Source organism: Manihot esculenta, chromosome 6, assembly GCF_001659605.2.
Source record: "Manihot esculenta cultivar AM560-2 chromosome 6, M.esculenta_v8, whole genome shotgun sequence".
In the NCBI taxonomy this organism is placed as follows: domain Eukaryota; kingdom Viridiplantae; phylum Streptophyta; class Magnoliopsida; order Malpighiales; family Euphorbiaceae; genus Manihot; species Manihot esculenta.
In genome coordinates, this window is record NC_035166.2 from 6381595 (window position 1) to 6395778 (window position 14184).

The following is a 14184-nucleotide window of genomic DNA, read 5'->3' on the forward strand; positions in this document are numbered from 1 at the left end:
AATATGTGAAATTAGGGATTGATTTTACTCGCTAGAAATGTTGTTTTAATTGTATAAATATGTTATATGAATGTTAAAATGGTGTTTGAAAGGCTTAGAATAAAGAAATTTAACATGAGAGCTAAAAGTACAAACCTGGTAGAATAGATTATAACAGGCTAACTTATGTTTACAACTTCATAACTTATTGTGTAATTATTGATATTAGGCTTAAGATATACCAAATGAAAGCTGAGACAAAGAACTAAAACGTTTATAAATTAACCAAATAATGTAATACCCAGCTAGACTCCGGCGTTAGAATTTCAATCTTCCAATGGAATCCCTGTTAGAACCCGAAATCTCGAAGCTGGAATCTACTTAGGAAGGGTAAAATAAGGTTTTTATAAAATGAATTTTGAAAATTTTAAGGTTTTAAGAAAGAAAGAAAAGAGTTTTGAAGAAAATGGTTTTGGAAGGGAAAAACCAGGTTTGGCCGCCGAACCTTAAGTTCGGCCGCCGAACGTGGTGCCGCCGCTGGACCTCCTCTTTCGGCTCCCGAAGGTGGTTTATCCAGCCACCTATAAGAGACCTTCAGCCCGAAAATGAGATAGTTTTTCTCTCCATTTTCTGGCAGAGGTGAGTTCTTGCCACCCCTTTGATGTTTTTATTGTTTTTACTTCAAATCTTTCAGAAATTTATGAGTTTTTCTCTTGTTTTCGAAGATTTGAGCTTGAATCCAAGTTTTAAAATCTTGGAGAGCTCCGAAGACCATTTTACCTCATCTCCACGTTGGGGTTGCTGTCACCTGTAGATCTCCAAGAGGTAAGCCTAAATTCTTGCTTTTCTTATGTTTTAGTCAAGTTTTAAAAAGGGGTAAAGGGTTAAAAATGCATGAATGGTTAGATCTAAAGTTTTAGGGTTTGAGTTGGATTATTAATGAATGTTTGCTCTTGTGTTGTTTTTATGGTTGTTTGTTGGGGTTTAGGCTAGTCTTTATGCCCCTTATACTTGATGAGTATGTATGCATGTTTTGAGGAGTTGGGTGTGAGGATTTGAGAAGTTTTGGAGGCTGAGTGCTTAAGGCAGAATTGGATTCTGCCTTGCTGGAGAACCCAGGTTCGGCCACCGAACCTGCTTGTGGAGGTAGCCTTTTGGCCGCCTAACCTGCCCCCGAAAGCATGTGTAACGCCCCGGAAATCCGGACCGCTACCGGCGCTAGGATCCAGATTGGCATAAGGCCGCCGGGACCCGTAGCAAGCCTAACATATACCTGTGAACCTGCTTAATCCCATACATGATCAACATCATACATAAAAATTAAAACTTTTCTTTTTATACATGCAGTCAATCCCCAACTCAACCTGTGCATACTCTGAACATATACATAAATAAAGTCCCTCTGTGGGATCTCATCAAAGCCTCAAAGGCTATACATCATGTGTTGAGTTAGTTTTGCATAAACATCATATCATAAGATCATGTACATAAAAAAAGGGATTAGCAATACACTATGGTCAAGCACAATTCTAACCTCAATAATCTCATTACATAACATACTGAAAATTCTTACATTTCATCATAATACAACTGTCATGTCCACAATCTAACTATTACATACATATGACTTTTCTCTTCTTTTCTTCTCTATCAATCCCGTGCCTGCAAACCTGGGGGTTAGGGGAGAGGGGTGAGCTAGATGCCCAGTGAGTAGAACTATATAAAAAAAATATTTAAAACATGCTCTAATGGAATGCATCATTGCACAAACATTTCACATCATGGACGGACCGACCCAAGAATCCCTCAGCTCCATGCCCGGCCCTATTATGGGCACCACAGGACTTCGTATTGCCGGCCCTATTATGGGCACCACAGGACTTCGTAAATCGGAGCTATTGCCCGGCCCTATTATGGGCACCACAGGACTTCGTACACAGGACTAGTGAGTCGTGCAATGTCCCTCCTCATCAACCACAATATAATAATGCAATGTAGCATATTCGTGATTCTAATGCAAACATCCTATATTATAGTCATGATGCATGAAACATGATAAAATATTCACTTTCTTAATTTAAAAAGATTAAGTATAGTTCCACTCACCTCTGGCTGACTCTGTCAAACTCTCAGCAGCTGTCTCACTGCTGGGGTCCTTGGTTCCTCAGGTCCGAACCTACACAGGTGGACTCCAATGAGGGACCACATATATAATCATAACTCTAATGTATCCCCCAAAAACCCCCCTAAAACATCATGAAAACATCACAGAAAATATGCATGAAATGGCTGAACAGGGCACCTTCGGCGGCACCTTCGGCGGCCGAAAGTCCCAGACAGAGACGAAACTCAGCTAGGTTCGGCGGCACCTTCGGCGGCCGAAAGTGCCAGACAGAGACGAAAGTCTCTTTTCGGGGGCAACTTCGGCAGCCGAAAGGCCTGCCTCCTCAGCCATGTTCGGCGGCCGAAAGTACCTTCGGCTGCCGAACCTGGTTTCTGCCAAAGGGCAGAAACTTAGTTCCCTTTGCACATTTCGCCTCCAAATCTATAAATCATGCATATTTTTCAACCAAAGCATGCATACAAGTTCCTAGGGGCCTCAAACATGCATATACCCCATCTACAACACTTCACAATCACACAATCAAGCTACATTGCTCAAAAACATAACCTACACCCATAAACTCAACTTATACCCTAACATGCATTCTACTCCATAAAAATTCATAAAACTTGCTTAAAATACATAATGAGCTCAAGATCAGCTCTTACCTCTTGAAGATCGAGAGTAGAGGCGATCTAGCTTGGAGTTGGGGAGAGATTTAGCTCCTTGGTTCTCCAAGCTCACAACTTGCTCAAAACTTGCTCAAAACTCACAAATCTTCAAAATAGAAGTTAAAAACTTGTTAAAACCATGAAAGATCTAAGGAAAACACTCAAGATTGAGGGAGGAGCGGCGGAGACTCACCTTGGCCGACAATGGGAGAGAAAAAGCTCGCCCGTGCGGACCAAGGGGACCCTTTTATAGTGGCTGGCCAGGCCACGTTCGGGGGCCGAATGTGCCTCCGCATCCATGCAATGTTCGGCGGCCGAACCTGCACTTCCCTCACTTAGACTTTCGGGGGCCTAACGTGCCTCCCAAAGTCCATGCATGTTCGGCGGCCGAAAGTGAGTTTCGGCGGCCGAACCTGAGTTTCGGCGGCCGAACCTGGGTTTTTCCTTAAAGAATTTTCATGCAACAACTTATTTAAAATCATACTTAAAACATTAAAATACATGAAAACATTTTATAAAAACATGCTTTTACCCTTCTAGAGGTTTCCGACACCCGAATTCCACCGGACGGTAGGAATTCCGATACCGGAGTCTAGCCGGGTATTACATTCTCCCCCCCTTAAGAACATTCGTCCCCGAATGTTCCTCAACTAATACACGCATGTCATAAACATAACATACACACATATAGCACATGGAACACATCTCAACTTACCTTAGAAGAGGTGGGGGTACTGCTGGAGCATGGACTCCCGGGTCTCCCAAGTGCATTCCTCCAAATTGTGGTGGTTCCAAAGGACTTTCACCATCGGGATTTCCTTGTTCCTTAGCTTTTTGATCTGAGTGTCAAGAATCCGCACTGGTTGTTCAACATAAGTGAGATCCTCTTGGATCTCCACATCAGGCTCACTAAGAACCTTGCCCGGATCTGACACGAACTTCCTCAACATGGAAACATGGAAAACCGGATGGATTCTCTCCATAGAAGCAGGCAAGTCCAGCTTGTACGATACGTTCCCAACTTTTTGCAAGACCTCAAAGGGTCCGATGTACCGCGGAGCTAGCTTACCCTTCTTTCCGAACCGAACCACCCCTTTCATTGGGGACACCTTGAGCAATACCAGATCCCCCTCCTGAAACTCTACCTGTCTCCTGCGGATGTCTGCATAACTCTTTTGCCTGCTTGTAGCAGTCTTGATTCTTTCTCTGATCATGGGTACCACTCTGCTGGTGATCTCTACAAGCTCAGGCCCTGCTAAGGACCTCTCTCCAACCTCTTCCCAGCAAACAGGTGACCTGCACTTCCTCCCATACAAAGCTTCATATGGAGCCATCCCAATGCTAGCATGATAGCTGTTATTGTAGGCGAACTCTACCAAGGGTAGATGTTGCCTCCAAGAACCGCCAAAATCTAGCACACACATCCTGAGCATATCCTCTATTGTCTGGATGGTCCTCTCTGATTGTCCATCAGTCTGGGGGTGGAAGGCAGTACTGAAATCCAACCTGGTACCCATAGCATTCTGCAGACTCCGCCAAAACCTGGAGGTGAACTGGGGCCCTCTATCTGACACTATAGAAACTGGGACCCCATGCAGCCTGACAACTTCATCCACATAAACCTGCGCTAACTTATCCACAGAGTAGTTGCTCCTAACAGGGATGAAGTGAGCAGATTTGGTGAGTCTGTCCACAATCACCCATATGGAGTCTAGTCTGTTGGATGTTGCCGGTAACCCCACTACAAAATCCATAGCGATATTCTCCCATTTCCACTCTGGAATCGGCAGTGGGTTAAGCATTCCAGCCGACTTCTGATGTTCCAGCTTCACCCTCTGACATATTTCGCAGGCTGACACGAACTGTGCCACTTCCCTCTTCATAGCTGGCCACCAATACACTCTCTTCAGATCCTGGTACATCTTGGTGGCTCCAGGGTGAACACTGTACCTTGCATTATGAGCCTCTCTCATAATGTCTCCTTTTAGCCCGATGTCATCTGGTACACATAGTCTATTCCCATAGCGGAGGATCCCCTTACTATCGAACCTGAACTCACTGTTTTTGCCTGACTGAACAGTCCTGGCAATCTTTACTAACTCTGGGTCCTCATGCTGTTTCTGAGCCACCTGCTCCAGAAACACGGGTGTTACTTTCATCTGCGCAATCAAAGCACCTGTACCAGACAACTCCATCAGTAGACCCTCATTGATGAGTTTATAAAATTCCTTCACCACCGGTCTCCTCTCTGCCGTGATGTGGGATAGACTGCCAAGTGATTTCCGGCTTAAGGCATCAGCTACTACATTAGCCTTACCCGGATGGTACTGTATCTTACAATCATAGTCACTGAGCAGTTCTACCCATCTCCTCTGCCTCAAGTTCAAATCTCTCTGACTCAAGATGTGCTGCAGGCTCTTATGATCTGTGAAGATCTCACATTTTACCCCATAGAGGTAATGCCTCCACATCTTGAGGGCAAAGATAACCGCTGCCATCTCCAGATCGTGTGTGGGGTAATTCATCTCATGCCTCTTTAGCTGTCTAGAAGCATAAGCGATCACCCTACCATTCTGCATCAACACACAACCCAAGCCTACTCTGGATGCATCACAGAACACTGTGAAGTCCTCATTGCTAGTTGGCAGAGCTAACACTGGTGCTGAAGTCAACCTCTTCTTGAGCTCCTCAAAGCTTTCTTCACATTGATCGGTCCACTCGAACCTCTGATACTTTCTGGTCAATCTGGTTAAAGGAGCTGCAATCTTAGAGAAGTCCTGAACGAACCTCCTGTAGTAACCAGCCAAACCCAAGAAGCTTCTGATCTCTGTCACTGAGGTGGGTCTTGGCCAGTTAGTCACAGCTTCAACCTTCTTGGGGTCCACTTCTATCCCATTCTCTGACACTATATGCCCCAAGAATGATATGCTCCTTAACCAGAACTCACACTTGGAGAACTTGGCATACAAGCCATGTTCCCTCAAGGTCTGTAATACAATCCTCAGATGCTGGGCATGCTCCTCTGCATTCCTGGAATACACTAGGATATCATCTATAAAGACAATAACGAAGTGATCCAGGTATGGTCTGAATACTCTGTTCATGAGGTCCATGAATGCTGCAGGGGCGTTAGTTAACCCAAACGGCATTACAAGGAACTCATAGTGCCCATATCTGGTCCTGAAAGCCGTCTTTGGTATGTCTTCTTCCCTTATCCTCAGCTGATGGTACCCTGATCTCAGATCTATCTTGGAGAAACAACCCGCTCCTGCTAGCTGGTCGAATAGATCATCGATCCTTGGCAATGGGTACTTGTTCTTGGTAGTGACCTTGTTCAACTGCCTGTAGTCGATACAAAGTCTGAGGGATCCATCCTTCTTTCTCACAAAAAGCACTGGAGCACCCCAAGGTGAGGTACTCTGTCGGATGAAGCCCTTATCTACCAGATCTTGCAACTGTTCTTTCAGTTCCTTCAATTCTGCTGGTGCCATCCTGTAGGGAGGGATAGAGATCGGTCTAGTTCCAGGCATCAGTTCAATCTCGAACTCTATCTCCCTAGCAGGTGGTAGTCCTGGAAGCTCTTCTGGAAAGACATCCAGAAATTCTCTGACAACTGGCACTGAGGCTGGCTCCCTGACCTGACTATCTAGCTCTCTCACGTGAGCTACATACCCCTGACATCCCTTCCTAAGCAGCCTACGAGCCTGTAGGGCCGATATCAGACCTCTAGGCGTACCCCTCTTGTCTCCTCTGAAGACAACCTCTGACCCGTTCTGATCTCTGAACCTGACTACCTTGTCCCTGCAGTCCAAGGTAGCACCATGGGTAGATAGCCAATCCATCCCTAGAATGACGTCAAAGTCTGTCAAATCTAGAACCACAAGGTCGGCGGAGAGGCATCTTCCCTCAACAAACACTGGACAGTACCGGCAGACTGACTCTGCCACCGTCGGATCACACTTGGGTCCACTGACCCATAGGGGACACTCTAACCCAGAGACCATCAACCCTAACCTCTCAACTGCCCTCGGAGAAATAAAGGAATGAGATGCACCCGGGTCCATTAATACATACACATCAGAACACCCAATGATGAGATTACCTGACACCACGGTGTTGGATGTGTTCGCCTCCTGCTGAGTCATTGTGAAGATCCTGGCTGGAGCTGATGGACCTTCACCTCGGGAACCAGAAGAAGAGGCTGCCCCTCTCCCTCTACCTCTGCCACTGCCCTGTGTTGTGGCTGGAGCTGCTGGTTGTGCCACACTACCCGAAGCTGTCTGTTGGGGCTGGCCCATGAAAGGTGCTCTAGGATAATCCCGAGCTATGTGTCCCTCCTGGCCACATCTGAAACATGCATTGGTCCCCCATCGACACGCTCCCTTGTGTGGCCTCCCACACCTTTGGCATTCTGCACCATCTGAGCCTGAACTCGAGCCACCGCCAAATCCTAGACCGGATTTCAGCTTGTTCCAGAACTTGTTCTTCTTGGGCTTCTTAGTGCTACTCCATCTCTTACTACCTGAACTCTGAGTAGAGGGTCCTGGCCCTCCTCTGCTTGGGGTCTTAACCCCTGAAGACTGGGTCACTGACTGCTTCACTGACCCCTCAACTATGGCACTGGCCTCCATTCTTCGAGCCATATCTACCACCGTGTGAAAACTCTCCCTCTCAGCTGATTGAATCAATGAGGAGTACCTGGACTGTAATTTCATGACATATCTCCTGGCCTTCTTCACATCTGTATCTAGAGCTTGTCCTGAGAAGGGTAATAGTTCCAGAAATCTATCTGTATACTCCTCTATGCTCATGTCTTCTGTCTGTCTCAGTTGTTCAAACTCAATCATCTTCAACTCTCTGGAACTATCTGGAAATGCCCATCCAGCAAACTCATTGGCAAATTCCTCCCATGTCATACTGTCTAGTCTCGGGTCCACATAGCACTTGAACCATTCCTTTGCCTTTTTGCACTTCAGGGTGAACCCCGCCATCTCAATGGCTCTTCTATCATCTGCCCCTAGCTCATCAGTGATCGTCTTCACTGCTCTCAGGTATTCAAAGGGATCATCCCCTGACTTATATTTAGGAGCATCCAGCTTAAGGTAAGCTGTCATTTTCACCTTACTCCCACTGGCTGAGCTAGGTCTAGGAGGTTGAGTAACTGGGGCTACTGGTTCTGTAGGAGGTGGAGGTGGGGATGCAGCATTCCCCGAGGTGGGGTTTGCTGGGTGAGGATGGAAGGATGAGGGTGGATAGGCTGGGTACTGTGGGTACGGTGGATAGAAAGGTGGATAAGGCATGTGAGTAGGGTAGGGATTAAAGCTGGAGTAATCCGACGTACTTCCCATCGGATACCCGGGACTCTGTGCATAGGGTGGGTAATAGGGTGGAAAACCATACCCCGAGGCCTGAGTGCCTCCTTGTGACTCCCCTGTCCCTTCTTCTGACATGCCAACATCCAGATTCCCATCCCTTCTCTGATCTTCTTCCATAACCTCCCTCACATCTGAAGAACTTCCTCCTCTTTCTGTCCCCCTTCTGCTAGTATCAAAAGACCTTCTAGGGTCCCTTGATACTCTTTCTCTGTTTGTTCTGCATGACATTGCCCTAGGCAATGTGGGAGGACGGGCGCTCGTGCCCTCATCCTCTGGTGGGACTCCTGTCAATCGTGCAGATCGACGAGTTCCTCTCATTCTGTTTCTGAAAAACAGCACATAACTCACAAGCATTAGCATCATATGGTTCATGTGGAGTCACATGAACCTACATCACATACATCACATATCATTAATGCACATGCATATTATCATGGCATTTCACATCATCATGCAAGACAGGACTCCACATCCTATCCTAGTGGACATGACCTTTCCTATTGTGCTTGACCCTCTAATACTTCTATGAGCCCGACACGCTAGGTCCGACCATGTGAACCTAGGGCTCTGATACCACTCTGTAACGCCCCGGAAATCCGGACCGCTACCGGCGCTAGGATCCAGATCGGCATAAGGCCGCCGGGACCCGTAGCAAGCCTAACATATACCTGTGAACCTGCTTAATCCCATACATGATCAACATCATACATAAAAATTAAAACTTTTCTTTTTATACATGCAGTCAATCCCCAACTCAACCTGTGCATACTCTGAACATATACATAAATAAAGTCCCTCTGTGGGATCTCATCAAAGCCTCAAAGGCTATACATCATGTGTTGAGTTAGTTTTGCATAAACATCATATCATAAGATCATGTACATAAAAAAAGGGATTAGCAATACACTATGGTCAAGCACAATTCTAACCTCAATAATCTCATTACATAACATACTGAAAATTCTTACATTTCATCATAATACAACTGTCATGTCCACAATCTAACTATTACATACATATGACTTTTCTCTTCTTTTCTTCTCTATCAATCCCGTGCCTGCAAACCTGGGGGTTAGGGGAGAGGGGTGAGCTAGATGCCCAGTGAGTAGAACTATATAAAAAAAATATTTAAAACATGCTCTAATGGAATGCATCATTGCACAAACATTTCACATCATGGACGGACCGACCCAAGAATCCCTCAGCTCCATGCCCGGCCCTATTATGGGCACCACAGGACTTCGTATTGCCCGGCCCTATTATGGGCACCACAGGACTTCGTAAATCGGAGCTATTGCCCGGCCCTATTATGGGCACCACAGGACTTCGTACACAGGACTAGTGAGTCGTGCAATGTCCCTCCTCATCAACCACAATATAATAATGCAATGTAGCATATTCGTGATTCTAATGCAAACATCCTATATTATAGTCATGATGCATGAAACATGATAAAATATTCACTTTCTTAATTTAAAAAGATTAAGTATAGTTCCACTCACCTCTGGCTGACTCTGTCAAACTCTCAGCAGCTGTCTCACTGCTGGGGTCCTTGGTTCCTCGGGTCCGAACCTACACAGGTGGACTCCAATGAGGGACCAACATATATAATCATAACTCTAATGTATCCCCCAAAAACCCCCTAAAACATCATGAAAACATCACAGAAAATATGCATGAAATGGCTGAACAGGGCACCTTCGGCGGCACCTTCGGCGGCCGAAAGTCCCAGACAGAGACGAAACTCAGCTAGGTTCGGCGGCACCTTCGGCGGCCGAAAGTGCCAGACAGAGACGAAAGTCTCTTTTCGGGGGCAACTTCGGCAGCCGAAAGGCCTGCCTCCCCAGCCATGTTCGGCGGCCGAAAGTACCTTCGGCTGCCGAACCTGGTTTCTGCCAAAGGGCAGAAACTTGGTTCCCTTTGCACATTTCGCCTCCAAATCTATAAATCATGCATATTTTTCAACCAAAGCATGCATACAAGTTCCTAGGGGCCTCAAACATGCATATACCCCATCTACAACACTTCACAATCACACAATCAAGCTACATTGCTCAAAAACATAACCTACACCCATAAACTCAACTTATACCCTAACATGCATTCTACTCCATAAAACTTCATAAAACTTGCTTAAAATACATAATGAGCTCAAGATCGGCTCTTACCTCTTGAAGATCGAGAGTAGAGGCGATCTAGCTTGGAGTTGGGGAGAGATTTAGCTCCTTGGTTCTCCAAGCTCACAACTTGCTCAAAACTTGCTCAAAACTCACAAATCTTCAAAATAGAAGTTAAAAACTTGTTAAAACCATGAAAGATCTAAGGAAAACACTCAAGATTGAGGGAGGAGCGGCGGAGACTCACCTTGGCCGACAATGGGAGAGAAAAAAAAAAGCTCGCCCGTGCGGACCAAGGGGACCCTTTTATAGTGGCTGGCCAGGCCACGTTCGGGGGCCGAATGTGCCTCCGCATCCATGCAATGTTCGGCGGCCGAACATAAGGTTCGGCGGCCGAACCTGCACTTCCCTCACTTAGACTTTCGGGGGCCTAACGTGCCTCCCAAAGTCCATGCATGTTCGGCGGCCGAAAGTGAGTTTCGGCGGCCGAACCTGGGTTTTTCCTTAAAGAATTTTCATGCAACAACTTATTTAAAATCATACTTAAAACATTAAAATACATGAAAACATTTTATAAAAACATGCTTTTACCCTTCTAGAGGTTTCCGACACCCGAATTCCACCGGACGGTAGGAATTCCGATACCGGAGTCTAGCCGGGTATTACAGCATGGACTTTCAGATCTGTGAAAGGGTTTCGGCTGCCAAACCCGCCTCCGAAAGTCCTTGACTTTCGGATCTGTGAAGGGCTTAGGCCGCCGAACCTGCCCATGAAAGTCCCTGACTTTCGGATCTGTGAGGGACATTTGGCCGCTGAACCTGCCGCCGAAAGTCCCCTATCCAGCCTTCCTCTTCTTGTTTTATGTGCATGTTTTAATATGTTTTAAGGGGTTTTTGGGGAGTTGTTCAGAGTCATGTAATAGTTATGTTTGATCCCTCATTTGAGTCCATCTATGTAGGATCGGACCTAGGAGACCGTAGAGGCCTGCAGTGAGATAACCGCGTCAGTTTTAGTCAAGCGTCAGCCAGAGGTGAGTAGAACTAAACTAATATATTGTTTTAAAGTAATCAATCTTTTAAGCATGTTCATGCATCACGAATGCCATGTTTATGTATTATGTTGTTTTGCATTAGAATTCACGAATATGATGCATTGCATAATTTACTGTTGATGTGGATGAATATTGAATGACCCACTAGCCCTTGAAATGATATGATATGATACGGTACGGAAGTCCAGGTGAGGCCCATTCTACTCCCCTGGCAATATGTAAGGAAAAGTTTAGGTGAGGCCCATTCTACTCCCCTAGAATTATGGATATGTTATGTTATGTTTAAGCGATCCTGAGGAGCTCCGTCGAGGGCCGGGCACATTGGAATATGTAGAGAGTTACTGATGACAAGTCAATCTTGATGTGAATTGCTTGTGTTGTGACATATTTCATACGAGCATATGATTATTAAACTGTTTTTATGTTCTGCTCACTAGGCTCTTGTAGCTTATCCCTTTCCCCTAACCCCAGGTTTGCAGGGTCGAAGATAGCTCGAAAAGCCGGTATAGTAGCTGGTATAGTTTAATGTAATAGAATAGTTGTAGACATGTATTGTATAATGGATTAGAATTGTGGTTTGCCCTAGTTTTTATCATTGTAATCCCTGTTAACATGATCCTTATGTAAAAGTTTTAATTATGAGTTATGTTTGAACCAAGCTTGAGACATGTAATGTTTACCATACTAGAGCATTTGATGAGGGTTTTAGTATGGGTTTTATGTTTTCAATATGATGCATGTACAGGTTGAGCTTGGTTTCATAGAAATGTTTAAGTTTTTGTGATAATTTATTATCATGTATGAGATTTTATCAAGTACACAGGATGTATAGTAGGCTTGCTACGGGTTTCGATGATCTTAAGTTGATCTGAAATCTAGCGCCAGTAGTGGTCCAGCTTTCGGGTCGTTACAGAGTGGTATCAGAGTCCTAGGTTCATATGGTCGGAGCTAGAGAGTGTCAGACTCATAGATGTTATAGAAAGGTAAGCACATTAGGAAAAACATGTCCATTAGGATAGGATATAGAGTCCTGTCTTGACAAATGTATGATGATGTGTAATGCCATGATATTAAGTATGTGCATTAATGATATGTTATGTATATGTTGTGGGTTCATGTGTGTCCACATGAACCATATAATACTAATGTGTATGTGATGTATGTTGTTTTTCAGAAGGCAGGATGCGAGGCTCACGTCGATCTGCACGATTGACCGGAGTTCCACCTGAGAATGAGGGCATGGATGCCCTTCCTCCTACTGCTCCGTCAGGGTACAGTCAAGAGACCAATATGTAAAATAATAATTTTACTCTCATTAAAATTACATTGAATATATACATAAAATAATTTTAAATTTTAAATTTTATATTATTAATTAATTTTTATAAATATTTAAAAATATATTTTAATCTATTTAAAAATTCGCTTTTCATTCACACTTTTATATATACTAATTTCACTTGATCACTTTTATATATTTATTATTTTAATTTTAAATTTTAAATTTTTTAATTTAATTATATGAATTGAAAATTTTATAAAAAATTAATTAAAAATTTTATTGGATAAAATTTCAAAGTAACGTAGTAAAATGCAGTCATAATATTTAACTGTATTGTTGTTGATTTTCTTTTACCTATTTATTAAATAAAAATTTTAAAATATTTATCATTATTATCATCTGAATCTCTTTATAAAACTAACAATATTTTATTAATTTATATTGAAAAATAAAAGTTATTAAAATATAAAATAATAGTAACCATAAATTAATATTATATTTAATAAAATAATCTACACATGTGATTCTGATATTTTTTTTTCTTTTATTATATGTGTTAATTTCACATGAATAATTATAATTAAAATATTTGTAAAATAAAAAATTGATATTCAAATAATATATTATATGATAATTTTATTTTCTTTGAAAAATAATTTATTAATTATATTTTTTATTTCACATTAATATATCAATTATCAATATAAAAAAATAATTTCAAATTATTTTAAGAAATTTATTTCTTAAACATTGAACTATTCATGCTTGGATAAAAAAACAATAATTTTCACAGATAATAGGTAAAAAATAAACAAAATTATATAATTTATTATGTGAAAATTATAATCCATATATTTAACAATTTTTTTTTACTTTTAAAAAATTATTGATATTTATTTTATTTTTAGGAAAAAAAATTAACTGTAATACCCGGCTAGAATCCGGCACCGGAATTCCTATTATCTGGCGGAATCCGGGGTGTTGGGATTCTATATAAGGGTAGGAATTATGTTTTCTAAGGGTTATGATGTGTTTATATGTTTTCAGGTTAAGGGGAAGTGAGTTTTGAGTTGAAATGACCTAACCAAGTTCGGCCGCCGAAAGTAAGTTCGGCCGCCGAAAGTGTTTGGCTTCCGAAGGGAAGTTCGGCCCCCGAATATTGCATGGTCTTGCATGTGATTGGGCAGCCGACGATGAGTTGGCTGGTGAGCTGAGTCATGGTTTTTGACAAGTGTTGGCCTCAGATTCTTGCCATGGAATGGCCACGTCTCTATGACTCACCTGTACATGTTTTGGGTGATCATACAGAAGCTTGAGGTGCTTGCAAAGGTGTTGAGAGTTGAGAGAAACAAAAGTTACGCGTTTGAGAGTTTGAGAGTGTGAGAGGAGGTGATCCATTTTCCTTTGTTCAGAGTGTGTAGGTTCTTACTACAGGAGGTAAGTGATGTTCTTGAATATGTTTTCTGAAGGTTTTAGGGGGATTTATGGAAGGAAATGCATGTTTAGGTTCTTAATGATAGTTTTGATGAGTTATGCATGTATACATGTTTATGTGTTATGTTTGATTTGTTGTTTGGGGTAATTAGATAGTTTTGGACCCCTGTG